Below are 18,853 nucleotides of genomic sequence, written 5' to 3' on the forward strand. Positions count from 1 at the left end.
TTTAAATCAGGTGGGAGATGCAAGCTTCCACTTGCTCTGAGCTTCAGTGCGGGGAAAGACTTGGGAGGACCCAGACACATATTGGGAGAAATTGGACTGTCTGGAATCAGGGCAGTAATGTGGGGCAGTGTCTTCCAGGCGGAGGTGCTCCCATTGGTCATTGTTCCTGTGCTGCTACCTCCCTGGTGCAGGGTTGACTGGCAGCCATTGCTGTTGGCTCCACCCTGGTGATTCCCTGAGACCCCACCTTCCCAATTTACAACACCACCCAAACTGTGTGCTTCAGCTTTTGCATATGATGGCCTGTCCTTTCTCAGCCTAAAACAACCTGTAAACCTAGCTACAGCTGGGTCAGGGAGCCCGAAACCAGCACCAGCCTGCATTACTTCACAGCTGGGCCTCATCTGGGCACTTCCAAACCCCATACAAAGAGGAGGAATCTGCAGATCTCTCTGTAGCTCCTGCTGGGTGGCTACAGACAGTGACTGACTTTACACATTCTTGGAGATCCAAGAGCAAGTATACCCAGTGGTCAGTGTGATAACATACCAGATTACAACTCTTCATATCCATAAGTGATACACTCAAGGGGCAGTCTCAGTGATCACCAAAGCCCCACTGAAGCAAGTCCTACCCCATAAGGGTGTCTCCTTCACAGCAGCTCTTCCATTGGAGACATAGCTGGTCCTCACAGCCAATTGGCCTGGAGGTCAATTCCTCCCAGTGATACCAACAGCAATCAAGGCTCAACTACAATAAGACTGTGCACACATTCCACAAAGGGGTACACCAAGAGTGTCCATCTCAGGTAATTTGGGAGGCTGAGCCACTGGGCCCAATAGGACACCTACTACACAAGGCCATTCTTTCAATTCAAGGAGACTTAGTAGCTACCCAATACATAGAAACAAAGACAGGGAATTAGCCAAAATGCAGAGAGAAAAAAAACCAACATGTCACAAACGAAAGAAACAGAAGAAAGCAAACTACTAGATGTAGAGTTCAAAATCACAGTTATAAGGTTATTCAAGAATCTTCTAGAAACCTCTGAGGAACTTAGTGAGACTTTCAAGGATCTTAGTGAGAATGAAAAAAAAAAAAAAAAAAAAAAAAAAAAGGAAAGGACCAGTCAGAAATTAAGCATACACTGACTAAAATAAAGAATACTATACAGAGGATTCCAAGAATCAAGTCAGATATTTGAAATACAAGGAAGCAAAAAGCACCCAACCAATAGGAAGTGCAAAAAGAAAAAAGAATTCAAAAATATGAAGATAGTGTAAAGAGCGTCTCGGACAACTTCAAGCATACCAACATCCAAATTATGAGGGTGCCAGAAGAAGAAGAGAGAGCAAAATATTAAAAACATATTTGAAGAAATAATGACAAAAAACTTCCCTTACCTGGTGAAAGAAATAGACTTATAAGTCCAGGAAGTGCAGAGAACACCAAACAAGAGGAATCCAAAGAGGACCACACACTGCCGAGACAGGTTTGGTTCAATGGATAGAGCGTCGGCTTGGGAACTGAAGGGACCCGGGTTCGATTCTGGTCAAGGGCATGTACCTTGGTTGCGGGCATATCCCCAGTAGCGGGTGTGCAAGAGGCAGCTGATCAATGACTCGCTCTCATCGATGTTTCTATTAGCTCTCTATCTCTCTCCCTTCCTCTCTGTACAAAATCAGTAAAATATATTTTTTTTAAAAAAGAGAACCACGCCAAGACACATCATAATTAAAATGACAAGGGCAAAAGACAAAGAGAGAATATTAAAAGCAGCAAGAATAAAAGTTATTTACCTAGAAGTAAGTGCCCATATGATTGTCAACTGATTTCTCAACAGAAACTATGCAGGCCACAAGGGAATGGCAATAAATATTCAAAGTGATGAACAGCAAGGACCTACAGCCAAGATTACTCTACCCAGTAAAGATATCATTCAGAATTGAAGGTCAGATAAAGAGCTTCACAGACAAGAAAAAGCCAAAGGAGTTCATCACCACCAAACCAGTATTATATGAAATGCTGAAGGGTATTATTTAAGAAGAGGAAGAAGAAGAAAAAGTGTACATAAAAAAATATGAACAACAAAGTGACAACTAATACATTATCTATCAACAAGTGAATCTAAAATTAAAATGAATAAAAAATCTGATGTGCAGAATAAACTGGTGAATGTAATAGAATCAAGGGCATGGATATGTAATGGACTGACAATTCTCAGGGGAAAACGGATGTGAGGGGGGGCGGTGCAGGAAGAGATTTGACAAAGATCCTAAATGCATGTATGCAGTTCCTATGGACACTGGACGCAGACAGGGGGTGATGAAGGCCTGGTGTGGGGTGGAAACTGGGTAGAGGGGAGCTATGGGAGAAAAAAAGAGGGACATCTATAATAATCTGAACAATAAAGATTTAAAAAAAGATTTTATAACAAAATAATAATAACTCATTGTTGAATCGCCCCCCTAAAAATCAAATTGCCCCCCAGTGAGGGCACATTGGAAATTGCCCCACATTGGAAACCACTGATATAGAGGCTTGCCTGTGACTTGTTACATATTTTCCTGCTTAAAATTCTAGGATAATGGCAAATTGAAAAGAAATATTAATTAACCTATTTCTGTTTTTCCCACAAAGGAGGCTTATTTAGAAACTGTTGGTTAACCAGTTAGAGTATAGATACTCTCTTGAAGGTACAGACTATTTGACAGATATAAATATGAAAAGTTATCTACTGGCATTATAAAATCTTGGTATTATAAGTCATGGTTAATTGATTCAGACCAGTTATGTAAAATTGTTTTCAGAACCCACCAGACATTCAGAATTTTACTTTAGTTCTTCAGTGTTGTGAGAGTTAATTTCTGTGTGCTGCTGAACCCTAAAGGATGGGTCTACAAGCTGTACTTTCAGATTGGCACTATGGTCTAAAGCTAAGGTAACCTATCCATAGTCATACAGACTGTTTATACATATGATTGAAACACAAAATGTCTTTCTTAAGCTTGCTTTTACTCAATCCTCAAGAAATATCAACCAGCAAATATTTTTGGAGTGCCTACCATGTTTAAGATACTGATGTGAGTGTCTACACAGGAAATAAAATGATAAGTAAATTGCTTAAAAAGATAGAAGAGATAATGATGACTATATATTTATAAGGTCACTCTCTGAAGACTTTCCCTCTGAAATGCAGCCTTCACTGATTCCTCCCTTTTATACTGTTTCTCAGAGCACACGTGTTCCTTTGTACTGCATTTCTCAGAGCACACGTGTTTGGTTCCTTGTAACATTCTGCTTTTCATTTTTGGTTTTGTTTTACTTTAATTAATCCTATCTCACGAATAAGATTATGAGAAACCTAGAAGTCAGAGATTATAGTCAAAAGTTTTCTTCAATCCCAGTAATTCTTGGCATAGTGTTGATCACATAGTATTTCTCTATAATTATTTTGGTTAATTAATCTAATATTTAAGAGTATATTATCCACATAACTTAATCCACTCATTTTTATTATAAACTCCAGAGATACAAATGAAAGAAAAAATTATGAAATTCAGTGTATCACCATCAACTGCTATGTAGTTCTGGAATCTTCTATAAGTCAGATGTTTACAGCAAATTGTGTGGAAACTGAGCAATTTAGAGCAATGGACAGCATTCTTTTCTTGTGACAGGGTATTTTGGTATGTTAATAATATAGTTTCCTTTTTAAAACACTAGGTTACATCATTTTTAGTTCTAATGCAAACTTAATGCACTACCTATTAATTTGAAGAGTCAAAAATAATGATCTTGAATTTATATAATTTTCTCAGAAAATAAACTAAGAACTCTATGTCCTCTGGAACATGATATCATAAAGTATATATAATGAAGACAGAACTTCTGGATCTGTATTCTGCCAACTGCTACTATTCAAATTGCCACTGACCTTCCCAGGAAGGCTTTAGAAAGCCTTACTATCCTTTTCTCTTCATCTAATTCAGTGAATAGCCCTTCTCATGGCCATGACTCTGCCATAGAAAAATTTCAATCAGCCAATTGTGGGAGAAGAATGAAGAAAATTATTTTAAATGGTAGAATTCAAAGTTGGATAGCAGTAACAGTAAAGAAAGTTGTCTTGGAACAAATAATGAATTATAGCATGAGGTATAGAGAAACTAGATACAAGTGATATTGATTCCTTCTCTTTTATTTGCTTTGGTGCTTCCCTTGGGAATCTAACATATAAATCAATTCCCTAAGTTTATGAATATTGAGAAGTGATCAACTGAATTCAACTGTCTCTAAAAGGTTGTCTAGCTAGGAGATATCACATTAAATATATTATCAGATTTTAAAAGTTGTGACTTGAAAATTTTTTCTCCACACCAGAGTCCCAAACATTGAATAACTACCTTAGCATGACATATTTCTGTATACACCTGGTGGTAGGGAATGCTTGTTACAAGTGTTATATTTGGAGGGCAAGATACCAAAGCATCAAAACTGTGAGACAAAGATGAAAGTTCCCGTCCCATATTTCTAAGTACTTACAGGAGTTTTTTTTTGGAAGAGCTACTAAAATATTGTCAAAACCCCTTAATCAACATATTCATCTTACTATGTTAATATATCCATGTTATTCTCACCTTACCATTTGCTCTGTCCACATTCTAAATTCAACTCCATCTTCAATGTTGAGTTTAGAGGCTACTACTTTTATTTCATTACAACACAAAGTAATCTTACCTATTCTTAATTTGTTCCCCCCCCCGACTTTATAGCTTCCTTCCCTGAGCTACCTTCTTAGTGATAACCTATCAAGTAAACATTTTTCACATATAATCACTCTCTTTAAAAATATATGTTCTGATATTATATGTCAATTATATATCAAATTAAAAAGAATACTATCAAAAAGGACGTAAACCAGAGGCAAATCTCCAGTAGAAGGAAAATGATGTGTTTGTATTGACAGGTAAATCAGAATGAAGAAAGTGCTGTCTATGTGGCAGATGGCTATGATGGAAGTAGAAAACATAGAAGAATTTCTTATCCACTTGCCTACTATATATCATCCATTGGGCACCTTAGAGTAAGGTGACCAGACATCCCACTTTTTAACAATTTCCCCTGGGACGTGGGACAAATTGTTAAAAAGCGGGACTGTCCCGCCAAAAGCGGGACATCTGGTCACCTTATGAGAGGCAACTCAAATTCAACATGTCTCGACTAAACAAGTCCTGCCCTTCAAGCAAAACCAGTAATGTCAATCCCACTTTCCCTATGTTATCTACCATGTTGTCTAAACCTGTTGTCTTCACTACTTTGCATCTCAACCCTCTCCAACCTGGCTTGTCTACACTGCTGCACTAAAGCTCTTAAGATCCACAATGTCCCACATGGTACCAAAACCAATGAACAGTTTTCTGATCACATAAATTAAAGTTTTGGCAGAAAACTGAATTTTGGGACAGCGTGGATAGACCTGGAAAATATTATGCTAAGTGAAATAACCCAAACTAAGAAAGACAAATATCACATGATCTCTTTTCAGAATCAGAGGTCACTGTTAGCCACTAACATAAAGCTCTGTCTGTAAACTGAAAACTTGGCTTTCCCTTTAAAGGCAAGAGGAGTGCTATAAGTCATCAAAACAAATATTCAATGGAAAAAGGCATCGATGAGCAAACAATGTAAAGAAGGTGTGTTAGACTTGAAGGGGACCAAGATCAATTTTAAATATAATTTTAAAATAAAATATAATAAAGACTAATTAATTTGTACTTTTATATTCAGGGGAACATGATGCGTTTTGTTAAAATGAATTCACAGATATAAGTTTATAGCTGATTTAAAGTACACTTTCTTTGCAGAAATCTAAGGATATAAAAATAGTAAGTAATAATGGAAATGAGTCATTCATTCACTCTTTCATCCAACATTTATTGGACACATTTATGGAGCACTTCTGTACTGTTAATCAACATTGCTTCAACTACTAAAATACAACTTTTGAACTGGGGCACAAATATTCTCAGTGAATTAGGATATTTTAATACCATTATAAATAATACTATTTTATTAAATATAAGAATATTTAAAATATCTATTTAAGTCTTTAAAGATACAAAGTATAGTAAATAATGAATGGGACAGGGGAAAATATCCTGAGAAACTTTGAAGTATGTGCTGAATATTTCAGCCATAATCTCTCTTACCCTCCTGTTTCCAGGCACTTAAGCCAGTCATATTTTTTCTAGTGAAACATGGTTTTCAGAAGCCAAACTGTCAAATTCATTACACAGAGGCATGCCACTAAATAATAGAAAGTACCAAAATTCATTTTGTCTTACTTAAAAATATTTTTATTGATTTCAGAGAAGAAGGAAGAGGGAGAGATAGAAACATCAATGATGAGAACCATTGATTGGCTGTCTCCTGTACGCCCCCTAGTGGGGATTGATACTGTCAACCCAGGCATGTCTCCTAACAGAGAATCAAACAATCACCTCCTGGTTTATAGGATGACTCTCAACCATTGAACCACACCAGCCAGGCTTATTCTACCTTATTTGAAAAGAAAAAGCATTCTTCAAGAGAAAATTTAGCCCTAGCTGGCATGGCTTTTGTGGATAGAGCATTGGTCTATAGATTGAAGTGTCCTGGGTTTGATTCTAGTCAAGGGCTTGATCCCCAGTAGGTGGTGTGCAGGAGGCAGCAGATCAATGATTCTCTCTCATCATTGATGTTTATACCTCCCTCTCCCTCTTCCTTTCTCTCTGAAATCAATAAAAATTCTATATATATATTTTAAGAGAAAATTTATAGGGTTTTGACATTTACTAAGTGGCATCTATATGCCAGAAAGTTTAAGTGGGTTGCTTCATGCAATCCCTCTGACAAATTTATTTTGTACTGATTTCCATGTTATGGTTATTATAAATAAGGCTTTGAGGAGTTAAGTAAATGGCAACAAAGTTAGTGACAATATTAGCAAGAAAACAACAATAGCTAACTTTTGTTTAGCATTTGATATGTACTAGGTACTTAATATTACAAGACTTACACAATAGTAGTTTTTCTTTGGCAAGTCCATAGGACCCAGAGAAGCTGGATAATTCACTTAAGCCCTGGAGGCCTCACATGTTAAGTGTGGGTAATTATAACCACTTTCATTTGGAATGTAAAAATTAAATGGAATTAATTTGTATAATTTTCAGTACATTGCCTAGCATTGAGTAGATGTTCAATAAATGATAGTTTATATTGAACTATATACATCATGTCTCCTCGTTTAATAAAAAACCTGGTCATAGGTCCTTTGAATAATAAAAACAAAACAAAACAAAAGCTTATAATTTCCTATGTCTACATTTGCTATTCTTCCTAATTTCTATTAATAAAATCATGCTGCTTTTCCTCTCATGGTTTGTCGGTATGTAAAAATCACCTAAAATGTTCTGACCAAAATTTTAGCTTTCCTTCTATTGTGGAAAAGTGGAAACTCTACCTTTGTTCTCCCTCTCATTTTTTTACCTGTGGGCTATGACTAAAGCACAGCTACTGGTAGATACATTTCCTATTTGGGGGGAGATCTGGATAAATAAGTGATGGCAATAAATTCCCATTTATTAGATTGTTTGGAGAACTAAAAAAAAAAAAATTCCTGAAATCCTTTGTGTATAAGTTCTCAGAAAATCTTGATTCATTGTCAGTATTCCAATGACACATACATTATTCCAAAAGAACTAGACAAAGTCCTTTTTAAAAGGATGAGTTGAAAAATGTAAAGAAAATTAGTAGAACCTTCCAAAAAGTATTGAGATTGAGTTAAATTTATATTTGATATTCATTCTTTCATAATTCCCAACTCTGGTGTTTTTTATAATATTCCATCATCTCACTCCAATGCCACTTCCAGAGAAATAATAGAACCATCTTCTAAAAAAAACCCTATGCTTATTTTACTCCTCAGCATGTATGCCTTCTCTGTAGCTCATCAGCAAAGTCTGTCAGATGCTGAAACATTTGTAGAGACTATCTTTTTAATCTTCAATCCTAAGTTCTTAGTTTCCTTTTTAGGCTGCTGTGTGCTTTGTAACAAGGGACAAGTGGCTTGATTGCCTTGCTCTGCCTAGCTCTGTGATACTCATTTCACTTTTCATCAATGAATTTCAAACCCTGATCATTGATATAAATGCTTCCACAAAGCTTTCACAGGAGAACAGTCTGCAGTCACTTGCAGAGAGTCCTGACCTTTCCAATGTATTTTTCCTGTCCTGCCCCCAATCATTTTTATTCTCTTTCTTCCTCGCAGCAGAAATGTGGAAGCACTCCCCAATTCTCATATGTATGCTCAACTGACACCACAACTCATTAAAATTTGAAACCATTTAAATATGCGTATAAGGAATCCCCATTTTATTCAAGCCTTTTCAACCCAGAAAGGCTAGTTCTTTTCTTTTTAAGACACATTTTATTTTCCATGTTAATATTGTCTTATGGTATGTAGGTATATAAAATATTATTTATGCTTTCAAAGTCTAAAATATTTGATAAAAATAGAGACATATATTTATCAGGGTAAAATTTATCCCCGAGTATCAAGAAACTCATAACAGAAAAGCTAGTTCATATATATATATATATATATATATATATATATATATATATATATATATATATAATTGATTTTGTACAGAGAGGAAGGGAGAGAGATAGAGAGCTAGAAACTTCAATTAGAGAGAAACATTGACCAGCTCCTCTTGCACACCCCCTACTGGGGATATGCCTGCAACCAAGGTACATGCTCTTGACCAGAATCGAACTGGGGACCCTTCAGTCCCCAAGCCGACGCTCTATCCATTGAGCCAAACCGGTTTTGGCAAAAAGGCTAGTTCTTATACCACATTCCTATACTTTCAGTTTGGAAAACTCTAAGTTTTTGCCTATACTCTTTCACTGTTTGACACTTCTCTATTCAGAAAAGCTTTACTTCCTCAAGCCCTAGCTCAATTGCAATCTTTCCCTCAGAGCCTACTTCTCCCATCACACACCTCCTGTCTCTGGCAAAGTTATCCATTGATATTTTATGCTCTAGCATAATGGTCAGCAAACTCCAGACTGTCTTTGTATGGCATATGAGCTAATGGTGTTTACATTTTTATATGATTGGCCAAAATCAAAAGATGAATAATATATCACATTATGTAAAAATTATATGGAACTTGAATGTCAGTGTTTATAAAGTTCTTGGAACTTAGCCACACCCATGTATTTACTGGTATATGTTGCCTATGGCTGACTTCAGGCTACAAGCTCAAAGCTAAGTAGTTGAAAAAGACTAGATAGTCCACATCATCAAAATATTTACTATCTGGAACTAGAGAACATCATGCTGAGTGAAATAAGCCAGTCAATGAAAGAAAAATAGCACATGACCTCACTCATTTATGGATATTAAAGGACATTATAAACTGATGAACCAAAAGTCAGATATAAAGACAGTAAAGCAACAAGCAGACTGTCAAATTACAGTGGGGAGGGTAGGGAGATCTGGGGGAGATAAGAGATCAACCGAAGGACTTGTATACATGCATATAAGTACAACCAATGGACACAAAACTCTGGGGAGGGAGGGTATGTATGGGAGGGCAATGTTAAAATATGTACACAGATAATAATTTAATAATAATAAAATATTAAAAAAATATTTACTATCTGGCCCTGTACAGAAAGTTTGTCAATCTCTGCTTTTTTACCTTGCTACTCCAAGTGTAGTCCAGGGGCTGCCAACCTAACATCATGTGGGAGCTAGTTAATAACACAGAGTCTCTGGCACATCCCTGGACCTACGGAATTAATATCAACATCTGAACAGTATCCTCAGATGATTCTATACATAATACATAATAGGCTTGAGGAACATTTTTCTAGTACTCATTGTGTTGTCTTAAAATTGTTTGTCAATATTTAACAGGTAAAAAAAAATAGAAATATGACCAGGATATTAAAATATAAGAGTTATGGAAGATATATGTGATTTAGGACACATCTGGATCACTGCAAAATAACAGTGTAATTCATTGTACTAAAATAAAGTACAGACTCAGCTGGTTTGGCTCAGTGGATAGAGCATCGGCCTGCAGACTAAGGGGTCACAGGTTTGATTTCGGTCAAGGGCACATGCCTGCATTGCTGGCTCGATCCCCAGTGGGGGGTGTGCAGGAGGCAGTCAATCAATAATTCTCTTCATCATTGATGTTTCTATCTCTCCCTCTTCCTTCCTCTCTGAAATTAATAAAAATATATTAAAAATAAAATACAATATCATCATATTAAAGAAGAAATAAGAAAGATTCATTCATCTTTTTTATTTTTGCCAAGAAGAAATCTGAGCTAAAATTGTTATCACTTAGTAATGTATTTATTCAGTAACATCACATTTCAATTATATTCATGTCTATGCGATGGAGTCCATATAGTCATATGTTTATACTATATTATATATATTATACTTCTTAAGCATGAAACAATGCTTTGATCCTAAATACTTTATAGGTTGTGCTATAATTCAGTTGTCACAATTTTGAATTTGCTTGTTTGTTGTGCTATAATTCAGTTTTCACAATTTTGAATTTGCTTGCATAGCACTGATTTGGTTACCTGACTATGAAGTTTTTGGTGCATGAAACAGGGCAAGAAAAACCTATTCAAAATCCCTGTTGGACTGCTCAACAATTCAAACTAGGCATTTGTAAGTGTCAACTGCTTGCTTAGCTAATGTTACATTTAAATTTATGGCAATACTTTTACTGCTGTCACAGTTAGTTGATGGCTCACAACTGCAATCCTTTGTTACGGTCTTTGTAACTCAGGCCTCAAATTTTTGACCAGGCTGCAATATTTACAGCTACCACTTGGTGGGGAGCAGAAAAATATCCTCGGCAATTGAACAACCACATATTAACCACCTCAAAAAGTCACACAAATGACTTTTTAATAGTACTTATTTGTTTATTCAGTTATTCAGTGAAATGAATATTTACTGAACCATATGCTAGGCAATGTGCTAGATGCTAAGAGTACAATATTAAGCAAAAGTAAATACCGTCCTTGATCTCATGGAGTTCACATCTAGTGGAGGAGGTGGCAATCCCCAACTAATCACAAACATAAATGTATAATTATAAACTGAGGTAAGGGCTATGAAAGTTACACAGCGTTATCTATGAGAGCATATAACAAAAGAAGTTGACCTAGTCTTGGAGGTTTTGGGGGGGGGGGCACTTAGAAAGGTGTCCCTGTTCCCAGGAGAAATATATTTTAGGTTGTGCTCTGGAGGTTTAATATAAGTAAATTGGTGATGTGAGTGTCAGGAGAGGTAGGAAATGCAAGGAAGTACTCAAAACAGCGGAGAGAGCATGATGTGTTCAAGAAACTGAAAGTAGACAGTGTAGCTGAAGCATTCATGTGGGGGGTGAGGGGAAAGGGCAAACTATGCTACTGAAGAGGTAGATAGGGGCCAGATCATGCTGCCTTTCATAAAACATGATAAAGGTCTTGGCATTTGTTCTAAAACCAATTAAGAATTGGGAGAATGGATTTGAGAGTGCACATGTGTAAATGGGGCAATTAGTTAGAAGGCTGTTTCAGTGCTCTGAAAAAAGATGATGGAAAGCTAAACTGGTATGAAGAGAGTAGAAATGGAGTGAAAATGTTTAGAAAGTAAAGCTGACAAATTAGTGATGAATTTGGTTTGGGAGCATAAGGGATAGAAAGATGTTCAAGGATGTCTGACAGTTTCTGGCTTGATCCAACCAATTAAATGACAGTGTCTTTACCAGTGATGCTAAGAAACTTGCAACACATTGATAACATGTTCTCATATAATCTAAACCCTAAGAAGTCAATGAGAATATTCAGTGGAATGTAATTAATTATATATAGATGTTAATTGATGTTTACTTTTAACAAGCATATCACAATTATGATTTGATTTTCATATTAGTGTATTAGTATCTCTAAAAATATAAATAAAGATAGTTTTGAAGAAGCTAAATAAACAAACCTACCTATATATACAAAGCGGAAATAATTCACAAAGCCATGTTAGCAAGCTCATATATGCAATGTATTACTTGTCTGGGCCATATGGTTAATTTTGGTAGGAGAAAATAATTTTTAAATAAGAGTGAAATTAGATAGAATAGGGAAATATTCGTTTCACACATGTAAAATTTCCCAAGCCATTAAAATATCTGTATTTTATTTAAAAGATATGGGATATTTTTTTTTATCCTGACCCGAGGACATATTCATTGATTTTTTTTTTTATTTGAGAGAGAGAGGAGTTAGGGAGAGACAGACAGAGAAACAGAGGGAAATATTGATATAAGAATGAAATATCGATAGGTTGCCTCTTGTATACACACCAGCTGGATATCGAAACCACAACCTAAGCATGTAGCCTGACCAGGAACTGAACCTATGAACTTTCGGTGTACTGGGGAATGCACCAACCAACTGAGCCACATCATCCAGGCTGGGCTATTTTTTTTTTTTTTTAATTAGAGCAATATGTACTAAAGTTAAGACCAATAAATATTTTTAAAGAGTGAAATAAAAACAATATTGTTTATGTCATACTCTTTTATCACTATACGACGTGCTGATTTACTTGCTGCAGCTACTTAACTCATACCCATATTTTATATTTAAGGTGATACAAATGTTTTGAAAAGTATAATTTAAAAGTACAAGCATATTTTTAAAGACATATGGTTAAAAACAAACAAAAAACATACACATACAACTATTTTCCTATTATCTAGTATGGATGGACATGTAACTCTACTTTGTAATTATTTGACTAATTATGTTTTCAAAATAAAGTAATTTTCACTTATTTTGAAAAGTTGAAATATCTTAGAATGTGTGCCTTCAAAATTATATTGTCAGCCTTGTTGGATTTTGGTGCAAGTTACTCAGAGTGAAAAATATATACAGTATATAGCTTTCAAGTTATTAGTTGGCTCAATTAGATTATTAATTCCAATAAAATTGTCTTTAGGTACTTAGTTAATGCCATGTTTTAGAGTTCAATTGATTATTATAGAGGACCACTTAAATTTTTAGAATATTGATAAAAGTAAACAAAGTAAAATTATCTTATTAAGTTTTAGATTTTTCTATGCTTTAAATGTGTGTTTATATTCATTTTCTAAAAAGGGTATCAGAATGGGTACTTTTCTTCTAGAGGTGCAATTATTTTATCATTTTTAGTTCATAGTTGTCATTGAATTAATATCAAATATGTTAATAAATATGTATTATGTGCAAAACACTCTGTTAGTTCTTATAGGTGGTATAAATGGCATATACGCTGCACAGGATACACTATGATATTATTTAATACAAATTCTGTACACCTTTTGTGAGCTTTGATTATGTACTATTTACTTTAACCAAACAAAGAGTTGAACAATAATAAAATATATTTACTTTTTATTAAATCCAAGAATTAAAATATTTGTGAAGAAAGAAATTAACTAAAATGCACTGCAAAGTTAAATAAGGAAAAAGTCTATCAATGTAGGCAATATTTGACTTTCATTAGAATCTATGACTTAAACTTATTTAGTAACCTAGAACAAAGAACTCTGATATACTCAGGTATATATCAGAGAACTCATATTGAAACACAATCTTGTTAAGTAAAGCTGTATTTATTTGTAGTAACACAAAGCCACATAAATAAAAGATAGAAAAATAACGTTTTGTTAATATAGGTGTTAAGGGAGTGACAAGTATAAATCCTGCCATAACATTGTAGAGGCGATGTATGTACACCATTTCTTCATTACAACCGCCCTCTCTGTGAAGAAGCTTTACATAGGATTTTACAGGTGGGAAAAATTAATGTTTACCTTTAATACTTACTGATATTACAAACCTTATCCAGCTCAGGAGGAGCACAGCTGTCTAAGTGATCATTTTCACAGGAGACTTTGAATGCATTACCTAAGTTATTACTTTATGGGGATATCACTCACACATACCGTATATGTGTATGTATATGTATATGTATATGTATATCATAGTAGCATAGGTAACATTATTACAGCTTAAGGGAAGATATTACTAAGTTTGAGTGATAGCTAAAAACCAATCAGGGCAACTGACTTTTATTTTTTAAGATCAATTGAGTCTTACATAGTTTAAAATAGCCACAGAAATCACCAGGGACCCACATTTTAAACACTTGAAGAATTTCAGGTGTAGATGTATAACCATTATAATAAAGTTCTTGGTACAGTGAAAACGAACACATTCAATGCCATTATTATCCATAAATAACCAGTTTCTAATTAAGTATACACTGTGCGTAAATTTTTCACGTTACTAAAATTCCCTGGAGATGCCAGCCTTGTGGAGAAGTGAAAAAAGAACAACCTTACAAACTTACATGATGAGATTTGGGGCATATTTTTTCTTTCAACCCATTGGGGAATTCAGCATTAATATGTGTCTCTATCTCTGGATGAGATAGGCTTGTTAGGTATTTTCCCCCTTGGGATTAATTTGTGTATCAAATATTCTTCAATTAGCAAGTGGATAAGAGCAAGGTGTCAAAAGGCCTGTGTATAAAGAGGAGTGCAGGGGCCTGGGAGAAGAGCAAGGAACAATCATGGAGATAATATGGTAAAGATACATGGTGCTGAAAGAAAGATACTAAAGATGAAACTGCTTTTCATATTCTACTAAAGCTGACCTTGTTTTTACTACCAGGCAGGGATTACTATGCCATTGATATACGTGAGATGGCCTTGTATGAACACTGTTTGAAGCCTGAGTGTGAACTTACCTTCATGTCCATGTTAACTTGTTTCACAGAAAACATCTTCAGGCAAACTCAGATCTTCACAGACTTATAATGAGTGGCTTCCTGTGCATGCTCAGAACAGCTACTGGGGTTCTTTAAAATTGTACATTTTACACTTTCTGAATTTCATTTTTCCCCCATGAAAAGGTGCCTATAGCATCATGAACTTTTTCAATACATATTAAACAAAAGAGGTGTAACCTTTGTCATCATCTTAAATGGTGAATCAATAAACAACATAGCAGGACAATTTGATGTTGGCCATCCTAACATTATAATGGCTACATTATAATACAGCCAATTTGATGCAACTGTCTTGATGTAAAATCACTTTTTTTCTTTTTTGATCATTAATAATGTGTACAACAGACATTCTCAAGTCTATTCCATCCCTAACCTCTCTCCAATTTTGATAGACTTCCACATTCCCCTTTATTTTTGTATTATGTAATCTTTTATATAATGATATATATTAATTTTATATTAAAAGAACCTGTTAAAATTTTACTGTCAAAATATATTAACCTCTATGATCTTATCAGTTCTTTTTTCAGCTCTATCATTTAAAAAACATTCTGTAATATTAAATATATGCATATGACTCTAAGAACAATCAAGGATTTAATTAAGTATTCCCTGTGCCCTCTGAGATTCCATTTTGACACACATTTGCCTAACTTGTAATATTGTGCTCAGAAAGCCTACAGAATTCAGAGTTGTCAATTCTCTGCATCAGTGTTGTTCAGCATTTATAACTTGATAACTTCTTTTTGAAAAACAGTGTTATAAGTCTTCCCTCCTACTTCTTCTGAGTTTTTTTAGGACTATTTATGAGGACTAGTTTTAAGAGCTTTGCTTTCTAAAATTTATAATAGAAAAACAATAGCTGAATTTCCTATGCCCCTATCTTAGATATGAATTTGTTTCTGAAGGAGAAAACTGAACATTCATATTTTGTTTTCATTAACTTAATTGTTCTTATTTATGCTATCTCATTTTATATTTATTTCATATAAAGTCAGAATAGTGGCTAACTGCTTTGGCAAGAGTGTCTGTTTAACACATTATATAGTAATAAATGATCCTGACATTTTTTAGGTTGCATTAAATAATATCCTTCAAATATTGTAAATCACTAATGGTAATGTTTTACTGGTTCAAAAGTAGGTCTACATCAGCAAAATAATAGGAATACTTTAAATATAATGGTTGATATTATTGCAAAATAAGAGTCCTGTCTAGGTATGTGTATGTGTATGGATATACTTACAATTATTTTTGAAGGATGGTGAAGGTTGGCCTATGGATGCTCGTGGATATTGATTAGTTGATAACCCTAAAAGCAAACATTTAAAAAAATACAAGAAGAACTCTATCAATAAGGTGCTATTTAGGATAAAAATTTACACTATTTACATTTAAAGCATAACTGAAAAATAATGAGGCTGATATCCATAAGTACCTGAACAAAGACAGTCTCATTTATGTCAGTGTCAACCCTTCAGTTAAAGTGGAAATGAAATATCAGTTAAGTATTATAAAAGAATCAGCAAAATTCTAAATCTGATATTAAGAGAAAACATTATTTTGCACAAAATAATTACAGACCAGAAGTACTTAAATGGTATTTACCAATAGGTATTAAAACAATATTAGAAGCTAGAAGGGGAAATAACATCTGAATCACCATTTCAGTACCAATTATTTTTAAAGTGTCTATTGACATTATACATTTGGGGATGTGAAAACAAAACATATTAGCCAGCAACATTTATGTAGTAGGAAAAATAAATTAGGTGTAACCACATTAATATTTAACATGTTTTCATCATAAAATGTTTCCCAAAGCACATAAAATATAGCCAAAAAGTTTTAAATACAAAGATTTTCTTAAAATATAAAGCTGTGGGAACCCACGTAGAGCCCCAGAGTTGCTATAAAGATTATTTTAAGTTGAAGATATTTTGAAATTCAACAGATGCCATGTGAGGGGGGGACAGGGCTGGGGGAAGCCAGAGCTTCCCTTATCTGACTAAGAGCAGCAACTTCTGGAAAATGAGGCTACCATAAATCCCTTCTCCAGGGGAATTTTATAGCTCTGAAGGAGACAGAAAACTCATAGCTGTACAGGCAAACCTTACCTCCTATTTGTTCTTTTAAAAACTCATTTGTCTTTCCTAAAGAAATCTATTTTTTTTTAATGGAAAACTTCTCACTCCCCACCCTCTTACCACTAAGGTAGGTATGTATGTAAGCCTTTAATTTGAACAATTAAACAAGCCAGTTCCTTTCTTTTTTGACTTCCATATACATATGAAACAAACCTTTATCACCCATTAATCTCTTTTGTCAGTTTAATTTGCCCAGCGCAGTTACAGAACCCAAGAGGGTAGAGAAAAAAACTTTTCCTCCCCTAAAAAGTCAATTCTTTCATTTATCCAAGTGAGTAAAATGAAGTGATTAGCAACCATTAGAGTTATGGGAAATACATAGGAAATGTCAATTATCAAATTATTTGAAGACATTGAAATATTTTATTATCTCACAAAGTTATGTTACCATAATTGAAGTACAATGGAAAACACAAGTAATAAATTCTAAAACTACATTTAAAATTTTTAATGCAACTACTCCTTTAATCAGCCAACAATGGATTATCCATACAATGAATTATAACAACAAATCTTTGTGTTTTTCATTCCTTATGACAGTAAATAAAAATAACTTCTTACTTCAAATTAGTGAAAACCCACTTGGGTAAAAGTCTTGCAACTTTAATCTAAATTTCAGAAAATACATTTAATATTATAAATTCGAACTATCATTTTTATTTCTCTTACAGCTCCAAATAATACAAAGATTTATTGAAATAAATATGTGAGAACATATTATCACATTATTCCTCTATTTTAATGAAATGGTAGGGGACCTATAACAAATAAAAATAATTTCTTTATGAAAAAGACATACAACTGGTTCCACCTAGCATGTTTAAAGAAGCAGAGGTATAAAATAGCAATCATTGAGCAATGATGAAACTTCATGCTCATTGAAGAAGCTGGTGGCCAAGTTATTAGTCTGTACATTAAAAATTATACGTAGAATTATAATAAAGCATGAAATCATTTCAATACACAATAGTGATCCATTCTACTTGCTGTAGCTCCCACTTAATTTTACCTAATTGTACAAGTACCCTTCCAGGGAATAAAACTTGTGGTCAGAGAAGAGCTGCCGGTGCAATTACTTCCCCCTAATGGTTATCTGTGAAACTGCAGACAGAACAAATGTGAGCTGTGATGGATACACCATTTATTCACGAAGGATTTATTTATTGTATACACCCCCACCTCTTGGGGGAGGATTGAGATATCTTATAATGAAGCATTTCTGCTCTTTCTTTAAAAAGCAAGCCATCTGATAGTTTAAACTTTTTCTTTAAGACATCAACTGAAAATATATTTTCTAATGTTTCTAAAATTTTAGTGTACATTTCTAAAATTTTAATTAATTTTTAAAAAGTCAGGAATACCTAAGTGGAATTATATATTTTCTTAATTTATGTCTCTTTTTTCAACCCCAATTGTTTCGCCCTTCCCCCAAGACCATGAAAGTTTTTACATTAATATTTTGCCTCTATCAGATGCTCTCCTTTTCTAGTCTTTTTTTTCCTCAGCTATTTATACATAAACCTGAGATATATTTTATTGTCAACTTTATGTCATTTCAAGTATTTATCCATCTTACCAAACTGTTATTTTTTAAGTTCCCACATGATTTCGATAGATTTTTTTTTTCCTTTGCAGCTCAGTGACTCTAGATAAAAAAGAGAAATACTCTTGACCACAACCTGACTCTATACATTAATCCAAACATTATATAATTCCTTCTTACAAAAGTAGTGCCTAGAATATTTTTCAATGTTACATGTACTATTACCTCTGAAGGTACTTATAATTGATTTATAAAGTAACATTA

The 18,853-nt window shown here is 34.1% G+C and overlaps 1 protein-coding gene across 1 annotated transcript in view; it reads right to left on the reverse strand.

Annotated features, from left to right (window-relative positions):
• HTR2C (5-hydroxytryptamine receptor 2C) overlaps positions 1-18,853 on the reverse strand; it is a 365,841-nt gene that overhangs the window by 325,190 nt on the left and 21,798 nt on the right. Inside the window, exon 2 of the mRNA XM_084870291.1 lies at positions 16,146-16,211. The gene's annotated coding sequence lies outside the window, so the exon portion shown is untranslated. The remainder of the gene's footprint in view (positions 1-16,145; positions 16,212-18,853) is intronic.

This window comes from Pipistrellus hanaki, assembly GCF_964339955.1.
Source record: "Pipistrellus hanaki genome assembly, chromosome: X".
NCBI lineage: Eukaryota > Metazoa > Chordata > Mammalia > Chiroptera > Vespertilionidae > Pipistrellus > Pipistrellus hanaki.